Here is a 9,025-nt window from a genome sequence, read left to right as displayed (position 1 = left end):
GATCAGATGCACCCAATGTATGAAGAAGTGTTCGAATGAAATAGCTCAATCACTTCTGTATTCTGTAGGTCTTTTTTTGGCAGTACTACTAGCCTCTGCTTTGCACATGTATTCATTTAATGATGTCTCTGTTCTTTAAATTGCCATTTGTATTGCTGATTTTGTTTCCATGACAATAACACATTTCTTTTGGACTCTTTGTATTAGTTTGTTGTTGGGGTTGTTATTTTCTGTGTTAGTGATGGAGTGTCTTCTGTTTTTCCAGGAGGCTGCATTCATCAAGATGGAGAGCAGCCAATTATTATAGATATTTTAAATTTTAACAATTAGGTCCCACTCCTGCAAAGACTTAACCATGTTCCTTACTTTAAACATGTGATCTGTCCCACTGAGCCCAGAGGATTAGCATTAAGCACATGTGTATATCTTAGCACTTTTAGAACCCAAATAACATTTGGTTTTTTTAATATTTCTGAACCTAAAGGAATTGATCTGGTGATAATTAGACTCTAAGCAGTTAGTTTCAAAGTGAATTGCTGATTACAAGAGGATTCATCCTGGGGCAAAGTTCTGAGTAGGGACTTAGAAAGTCTGAGTCAAGACCTGGCTCTTTCACAGCCTCATGAAATAGGTTTGAATAAATCACTGCATTTCAGATAGACCCAAAGTCGTTCATCTTCCTAATTCCCTTGTTTGAAATGTTTGAAAGATTTAGGTGCCTTGATGTTCTTGCACATACATAGATAAAAAACCTTGCAGGTGATTGCAGTAAGGCAGGGTGCTACTCCTGCAAACAATGAACTTGCAACATCTATCATGGTGTTAGTGTGCTGGTACCCATGCCTCAGTATCTTGTGTCTCACAGAATAGGGCTCACTGGTTTTACATGTAAAGGTTCTTGCAGACATGGTCTTTTTACTGATGGCATTGATTACAGTTTAGGCTGGCTACTAGGTTCTGTGGTCATGCAAATTCATAATAAAAATATAGAAGAATAATGGTAAAATCAGTATTTAGCTACTCTTTTAACATATTCTTGTAAGTATGTGGAAGCTATGCTCCACAGCTGCCCACATTCATATGTATTCAGCAGTACTGGGGTAATTATATCATTTGTATTCCAGAGAATTATGGGAGTCTACAGCAAAGTTTCCTGCGTTCTCCTCACATATCTCTTCAGCCGAACATGAGTCAGACCTGCACTGCTTATTAGAATATTATTAGCATAAGTTGTTTTACTAAAGTAGTAAATAATTCATAAGGAAATCTGCAAAAGCAAAAATGTTTGCCACTTCCCCCATTTTCATTGGGCTTGAAGAGACTTGTTCACTTTCTTCAAATATTTGGTTTAAAAATGTGGTAACAGTACATTGTTTTCCATTCCAGATGGCCTGTGCATTTTTTTTCTTTTCCCAGTAAAACATGTGAAACTTGATGCCATGGTGAAAGCAAGGAAACATATAGAATACTAAGGTTCTTAATCTGCTCTTAAAAGATAGCAGGACATATGAGATAGCATGGATCTCAGCTTGCCAGTACCAGAGGCCAGGTGCAAGGTGTTTAAACAGCTACTTTCCACTGAAGGTTCGTTATATGCCTGCACACAGGTTTAAATAGAAACAACACAGTGACACAAAATAATGAAAGTCAGGAGCAAATCCCCACTGTAGTGGGCTCTGTAGAAAATAAAGGGATACAGTGTTCACCAGAGCATTTACAGTTTTATCCTGCCTTTTTAGTTTAATTTCTCGTGGTACTTAACATTCCAGGCAGGCACACAGCTATGGAATAAACACTGTAATGACAATATAGAAGAGGTTTGGATGCTCTAATGGTATCATAGCCCTTTTTACAGAGTTTCTAAAGGTTATAGTATTTCCAAAGAGTAGGGATGTCTCCAGACCACTGAGTTTGACAACCTAGCATATGCCCAGACCACTTGCAAGCCCCACACAGCATGCCATCTTTCTGGAAAGAAAGAGGCAAGCAGCACAAGCAAATCTTAAGCAGGCACAGTGTGAGCAGATGGTGTTAATTCCAAAGTCAACTCATGCACCTAAATTTGGTTCCTCTCAGGAGGCACAAACACACAAGACGGTAGTGTGAGTTTGACCTGTCATTTCCTAGAGCTGGTTTGCCCAAACAGGGATGAAGCTTTCAGCTGTTGTTTGAAATGTCAAGTTTGACTACACCAGGGTTAAAGCCTGCCATAACTGAATTCAGGTCAAAGCTAGAAGACTAATTTGTTCTACCAATGAAACACCCACTTTTGGATTGACTTTTATGTACCAAATCCTCACAGACAACAGAAACATCAAGAATTTGGGGGGAGAAAGAAAGATAAAGTCAGCATTTTGAAAGACTTATGTTCATATTGCACCTGAGAGTAAACATTATTATATTATATATTATATTCTAAACATTACTAAAGAAAAAATAGCTAATTGGAAAACACGTATTAACTAAAGAGAGTATTTCTGTAATCTGAGCATTTTAAAAGTAGCCAAGGACTTCAGTAGTCAAGGGGTGACTCATTTGTGTTTTAGCAGGTGAGATGGTAAGTCCATCTTAGGCCAGGTGTCCAAGTTCCCATGATAATGGACAGAGGAAAGAAGTGTCTCCAGAGGCAATCCACTTCACTTGAGACATGAGTTTGGACCCACTCCTCCTGATAAAGTTTATGTCTCCTTCTGTTGACTCTGAAGGGGAACCAAATTACTGTCTTGTTTGAGAACTTAGCTTTTACATGGCTAACAATAAGTCATTTTACCATCTGTAAAAAAATTATATACTAATTAATAAACTAGGATTTTTAAAATACAATTCTTTTCAGTTATGTTCTCAACTGAAGCCTGATGTGTGTCTGATCCAAACTTCATGACATGAAATCTTTACAGCTTCTCTTCCGCTGTAAGTTTGTACAGCACACTTCAAGACACCAAGCACACTGCTATCAGACAAATAAAAAGAATAATAAAACTCAATCATGCTCGTATATATAGAAGGCCAATCAATGTAAACACAGGGTCTCTCTAAACAGAAGAAAAGCGGAAGCCAGATGGCATGAAATCATTGATAGCTGTTTCATAAACTTTTCCTGCAATCAAATCTAATTGAAATAACACTAGATTGTAGGCTTGAGCAGGTGGGCAGCATACACAGCTGTTTCTGCTAGATGATTTCCAAAGAATACATACATAAAACATTTCACAGGGACTGACATACGGCAAAAAAGGGTTATCCCAGATGGAATGCTCTCTTTCAGACTTTATTTCACTGACAGATTTCTGAAGCCTGCCTCTTTAAAAATATGGGCAGAAGTGGTTTTTGGGAATAGTTGAACCAATTACAGCCATATACAATGCCATTGGGAGCTATGGCCTGGTGATGAAGTGTCTTCCATGCCAATTTGTATTTGAAGGCAAGGAAGAGCAGAGGGGGACCTCCTAGTGTCCAGTTTATTGCTTTGCAGTGAGGTAAATATAACTAAATCACCTCTGACAGATATTTCTGTTTCATAGAAATTTGCCAAGAAAATATTTCATCAGTTTCTTTGGTAGTTTATTCCAGTTTTCCCTGCACTTATAGCTACATCTTTTCCTAACGTCTAATCTACTTTTTAACACAATTAAGCTAATGGCCATACATGGTCAAGGAGAGGAAACAGTTAATATCTTTTTCTGTTTTAATCTTTTATATATTGACATATTTCCAATATCCTCTCTCCTCTTTCTGTCCTTTTCTGTAGACAAATACCCCATGGCAGAATTCCTGAAGACTAACAAATGAGCCAGAAGAACCAGGCAAGTCCTCCCAAAGAGGTCCAGCACCTGAAACAGGCCTGACATTTTGGACTGAATTTTACTTTGAACTTTTGTTTGCATTGGAAACTGAGACTCAAAACAAAATACTGAGAAAGGAAGGAAAGTGGGAAAGAGCACCTTATGTGGATCAAATGAGAGCCTGAAATAAGTCAACTGTGTAGGTCTACTACCTAGTGCATTCTGGCTAGATGATATAGTGAAGCTTCTACTCTTCATTATCTTTATATAAATATACTACAAAAAGATTTCCATGGTCTTTTCTATTACTATTTATACCAGAATCTGTGTATTTAACACTTCATTCAAAAGGATTCAAATCTGCCACAGTATCAGTAAGAGCAATCCAGAAATGATGGCATAAGTGAACTCTGGTTTCTCTTCAGGTTCTATAAATCTCTTGCCTTTTACTAAAGATTTCCATGAAGAGGAACGTTTTTTTTATAGCAGCCTTCCAGTACTTAAAGAGGGCCTCCAGAAAAGATATGGAGGCATTCTATCAGGAACCGTAGTGATAGGATGAGGGGTAATGGTTTTAAAATGAAGTATAGTAGATTTAGATTAGATATTAGGAATAAATTCTTAACTGTGATGTTACAGCGGGGATACTGCAACACACATATCAGACAATGAGGCCCATGGAAAGAAATATATATGGACTGATTCTTGGTAGATGTTTCAGAGATGTTTATTTCTCCAGCTGCATGGCCGGGATCTGCCGAGGAACTGCTCAATCACGGGACCCGAGGGTCCTTGCCCGTGCAGGGAACACAAAACAACCAATGGGGAACAAGGCTGACCAGGGGCAGGGAAACCGTCTCCCCCCAGGACCCCTCTCCCAGGACCACATGGCAAGGGGAGGGCCCCAACACTGTGAGGGTGGTGAGATACTGTGGATGCTCCATTCCTGGAAGCATCCAAGGACAGGCTGAATGGGGCTTTGAGCCAACTGGTCTAGTGAACAGTGTCCCTGCCCACGGCAGGGGATTTGGAACTAAATGGTCTTTAAGGTCCCTTCCAATTCTATGATTCTAAGAATAGATTTACATGCAAACTATGATATTTAATAATTTGATCTCTTGGAACTGCAGGAGTCTTTCTGGATAGTTCTTCTAAAGTGTTAGTTCTGAGGTTAATGGCAAACGGTGTTCCTTCCCCATCCCCAGTGTATTAGAAATGTAACATATATTGGTAATATATTAGTGAATCCATGAGTAGAGGAGGAAGAGAAAACGTCATTATATCACTACAAAAAATCCTAGTCAGAAAGTCCTGACCTGCAAGGGTGTCCTAGGGAAGTGGCACCCTGCGGTCATCTTCCTTAGGGGTTTGGCTGTGCCTGTCAGAAACTGAGCAACACAGCCCCTTGCTCCTTCTCATGCAGTTGCAGTTACAACCTTTAGTTTCTTCAGAAATCAGGTACAGTTCTCAAGGGAAAAGCCACACTCCTCAGAGAGAGAGAGAGCAGGAAGAAATCATCAGCAGCCCCAAGTAGTGGGAGCAACTGTTTGCAAAAGGCAGTGAGAATCAAGCCCTGGGGTGATATGACTCTGCAAGAAATAGATGAGTGTGAAGCAAATGCTTTCAAAAGAAGCCATCTCAGCTCTGCGGCAGAGAAAACTGCAACACACAGAAAGAATCAGTGACAAAAGATTCAAAAGAGGCAGTTGATTTGCTGCAGGGGAGAAAACAAAGTGTTTACAAAGATGCAGAACATTAAATCATCAAAGTGTTCTGAAAATGTTTCAAATGTAATGTTCATTCCTACATTTGTATGTAAAGCACAGTAAAGAGAAAAAGATGCAGCCCTTGCCTTTAAGGCCATTTGGACTTGAGCAGGTGTAGCACGTCAAGTAATAATAATAGCAAAACAACAAAGAGGGAAAAAGGAAGGACTGCAGGAGGAATGGGAGCACAAGGATCATATGTAAGTTTATACAATTGCTTTGGCTTACTGGGGAAAATCATCAGCTTGTTTATTTGTTTACAGACTTGTTCTCCATCTCTTTACTTGCCTTGAACTGAAGTAGTTATTTCAGGCTGCTGAAGGGGTCTATTTTGAGTGCATTCTCATGAAGGTTGATTTATGCGAAGAGGTTTGTGGGAGGCAAAGGAGTGAAGACAAAAGGAGGGATGAAGATAAGGAACAATAGATGCAGAAACAGAGGGGACCTGGTGCAGATCCTAGCACTGCTTTCAATAATAGCTGGTACTCATATAGAGCTTTTCAAGCATAGATTTTGAAGTGTTTTAAATTGAAGTCTGAATCATCTTATTCATAATATAACAGGGCAAATTATGTGTTCATGGTCACTCAGCGGAAAAAAAATGCACTGTGGCCAGGCAGAGGATTCACAGCCCCTGAATGCTAGTGCCATGCTGCCCACAAGCCACACTGCCTCTCCATCAGCTTGGACTTTCTCCTGTAATGCATAGCTGATGTATTAGAAATCAATTTATCAGCTGCTTTCTCTCTAAATTACATGCTGAAATACCACATCAACCCATTTGTGGGGAGAACTGACTTTGATGGTAACAAGTAAATAATGCAGGGATTTACTGGGGGATTAAAGAGGGTTTAAGCTCTCTACTCCTCCTTATTATGAGTACCCAGTGTAAAATGGTACCCAGATATGTAACACAGTCACAGCTAGACCAGAGACATATCAAGACAAACACGTGTTCAGGGCCACAGACAGGTCCCTCTCAAGGCCAGATACAATCTGTTTAAATAATGGTTTGCAATACACCTTAAGCAGACAGGTGATGTCTGAAGTCCAGACATTTACCAGCCTGCTTGAATGTAAGAGAGGTCAGAAAATGCCACGCTTGTGGATCCTCTGAAAAGTGCTCTCTCAGTGTTATGGATATGCCAGCATGTCGATACACATATGACCTTTTTTTGGCATTTGAAACACGTAAATTCTGCTGACTCCCAAACCGCACAGAAAGTCTTTTGACCTAGACATGTTCATAGGATCACAGAATCACAGAATGATAGACTGTCTCAAGTTGGAAGGGACCTGTAGCTGTTGTTTGAATTATTCCAAGTTTTAATGTTCTAATCGCATGTTAGTTTATACAATGAGCAGATGTGGTGGTGCATTCCCCCCACTCCCTCAGGCCGCACTGGGATCTGAGAAATGCTCATTAGGCCTCAGCCTTGACAAACAGCACCTGGGCTAAGCTCCTCTTGAGCTTATCAGAAACACTGTCTGCTTCCATGAACTTATGCTAACAAGCTCCTGTTTTTAATGAACAGCCTGGGAAACTTGTATTTCTTGCCTGAATAACAACCCAAGTGGAGTAACGTTTTTGTTACCGAACGTTCAAAGAAAGTTAACAACCCGAATTGTGGCCAGGATGAAAAATTATCATGACTAGAGCCAACCCTCTTGCGACCCTACAAACAGTGGTCCTACATGAGACCTTTGAGCTTTCCTGGACCACAGTGGGAGGTGACCAGCAATCTGCCTCTGAGCAGGACATCTCTCAGAGCCAGCGAACTCTCAGGTTTGGTATACTTGGAAAATCACTGCCAAACAAGGATGGTGGATCCTGGGCTGATATCCCTCACTCTTCGAGGCTTGACCCTATGGCCATTTAGAAGATGCAAAGGCATCTGGCATGAGTGCTTCACTGAATTCAAGGGGAATTATTCACAGGTATACCTTGTACATACTCTTTAGGTCTGTGTGCATGCAAGTGTGAATATGCCCTAGCAAATGGAATGCTGCTCTCCTGGATTCTTAAGTACTTTACATTTGTAAGTTAGGCCTGTAAGTGAGTTATTGTTGTGCTATAGTAAAATCTACATGAAGTTTTTATTAAATTGTTTAACTTGAGCTATCAGTTAAGTGCTGTTAAGTTCAAGTGATTTTAAACCTTTAGGCTTAAACTGTTGGTCAAGTCTGGGGCTCAGTTTAGCCTTGTGACTCAACAGGAGGGTCTTCCTTATTCCTTTCTATCCTTACACTTTCCTATCCTTATCCTTTTCTCCCCATGCCTCCAGCCTCCACGTAGGTAATTTTTGGGTTGATTTTGGTTTTAAATACGTTGATTTTAGATATTAGCTGGCTTTTTCTCTGTGTGCTTTAACCATCCAGTGAGTACTAGAGTGAACCTTGCCAATGAACTTTGTCGTGCTTTTGCTTTTTTATTAAACCTGCTTTTGCTGATGACTCTTTAAGCGACCTTAAAACACTCATTTGCAACAGCAGAGAAATAGTTTAATTGCACAGAGTACACAGTAGTGTTCTTTTCTAAAATAAAATTATCACATGTCTAGTTCAAGAAATCTTTTCAAATGACAAAAAATCTTTGATGACAACACTTGTTATCACAAGCAGATGTTATCTATTTAACCAACCATTTAATATTGCTTGTCTTTTATTTGCCCTCCCTTCCAAGTAATACAGACATATTATATTTTAAAATGTCACATTTTCAAAGATTAAATTATGTCTTTTTGTGACTGGACCATGCACATTTATGGTAACAGTATTACTGTAACTCTTTGCCATACTACAATGGAATTTCTGCTTGCCTGGTTCATTGCAGACCCCACTCAACAGCTGTGCCGCAGATGTAGTCACACATTCATGTGCAGTTGCTTTGTCTCAGCACTGTCTGGATTTCCATACCTTAGAAGATGTTCCCATTTGTTTTTAGAATGAAATCTTGCCTATATCACATCTAACAACTCAAAATTGGCCCAGCATCATTCACATGAATAGATCTACAACTAGTAGCACGGTACTCCAGTACACTGGTTAATCAAGGTACACTGCTTATTAAAAAACCAAATAATTAACAGTGTAAAGGTCACAGTAACAATTTTAATGTTTATATCTTTTTTACTGTTGATGCTAGTCTTATCATGGAGCAGTCTAGAGGACATCTTTTTATAAATGTGAAATTTCAGTGGCTTGAAAGATTTTGGTTTACATTTGCTTTGACCTCCTAAAGTAGTGGTAGGAATTTTCTCTGCTGAGCTAATTATCACTTGAAATTGTTTTGAGCAACTATAGATCATCATCATCATCATGTTTCACTGCTAATCAGAAAGCTTCTACAGCACCATATAGCAGACATGAAATGCACAAACTGTAATACATCTATTTAATGGAGCAACAATTATTTTACTCCTTGTGCTTATCAAAAGGTAACTCTAATGAATTCCACCCCAGCTTTGTGTGATCTTA

At 39.4% G+C, this 9,025-nt stretch overlaps 1 non-coding gene across 1 annotated transcript; it reads left to right on the top strand.

Annotated features, from left to right (window-relative positions):
• The first annotated feature begins 4,193 nt into the window (after nt 1-4,193).
• On the top strand, nt 4,194-4,261 carry LOC121676863. The gene has a single exon (XR_006020636.1). It is a non-coding gene; the product is annotated as a U5 spliceosomal RNA (small nuclear RNA).
• Nucleotides 4,262-9,025: the final 4,764 nt, after the last annotated feature.

This window comes from Corvus kubaryi, unplaced genomic scaffold (genome assembly GCF_017639235.1).
Source record: "Corvus kubaryi isolate FWS band 111438036 unplaced genomic scaffold, C.kubaryi_AGA036_p1.0 split1-131, whole genome shotgun sequence".
NCBI lineage: Eukaryota > Metazoa > Chordata > Aves > Passeriformes > Corvidae > Corvus > Corvus kubaryi.
The sequence above is the reverse complement of the archived record's forward strand: the minus strand, read 5'-3'. Positions and strand labels throughout refer to the sequence as shown.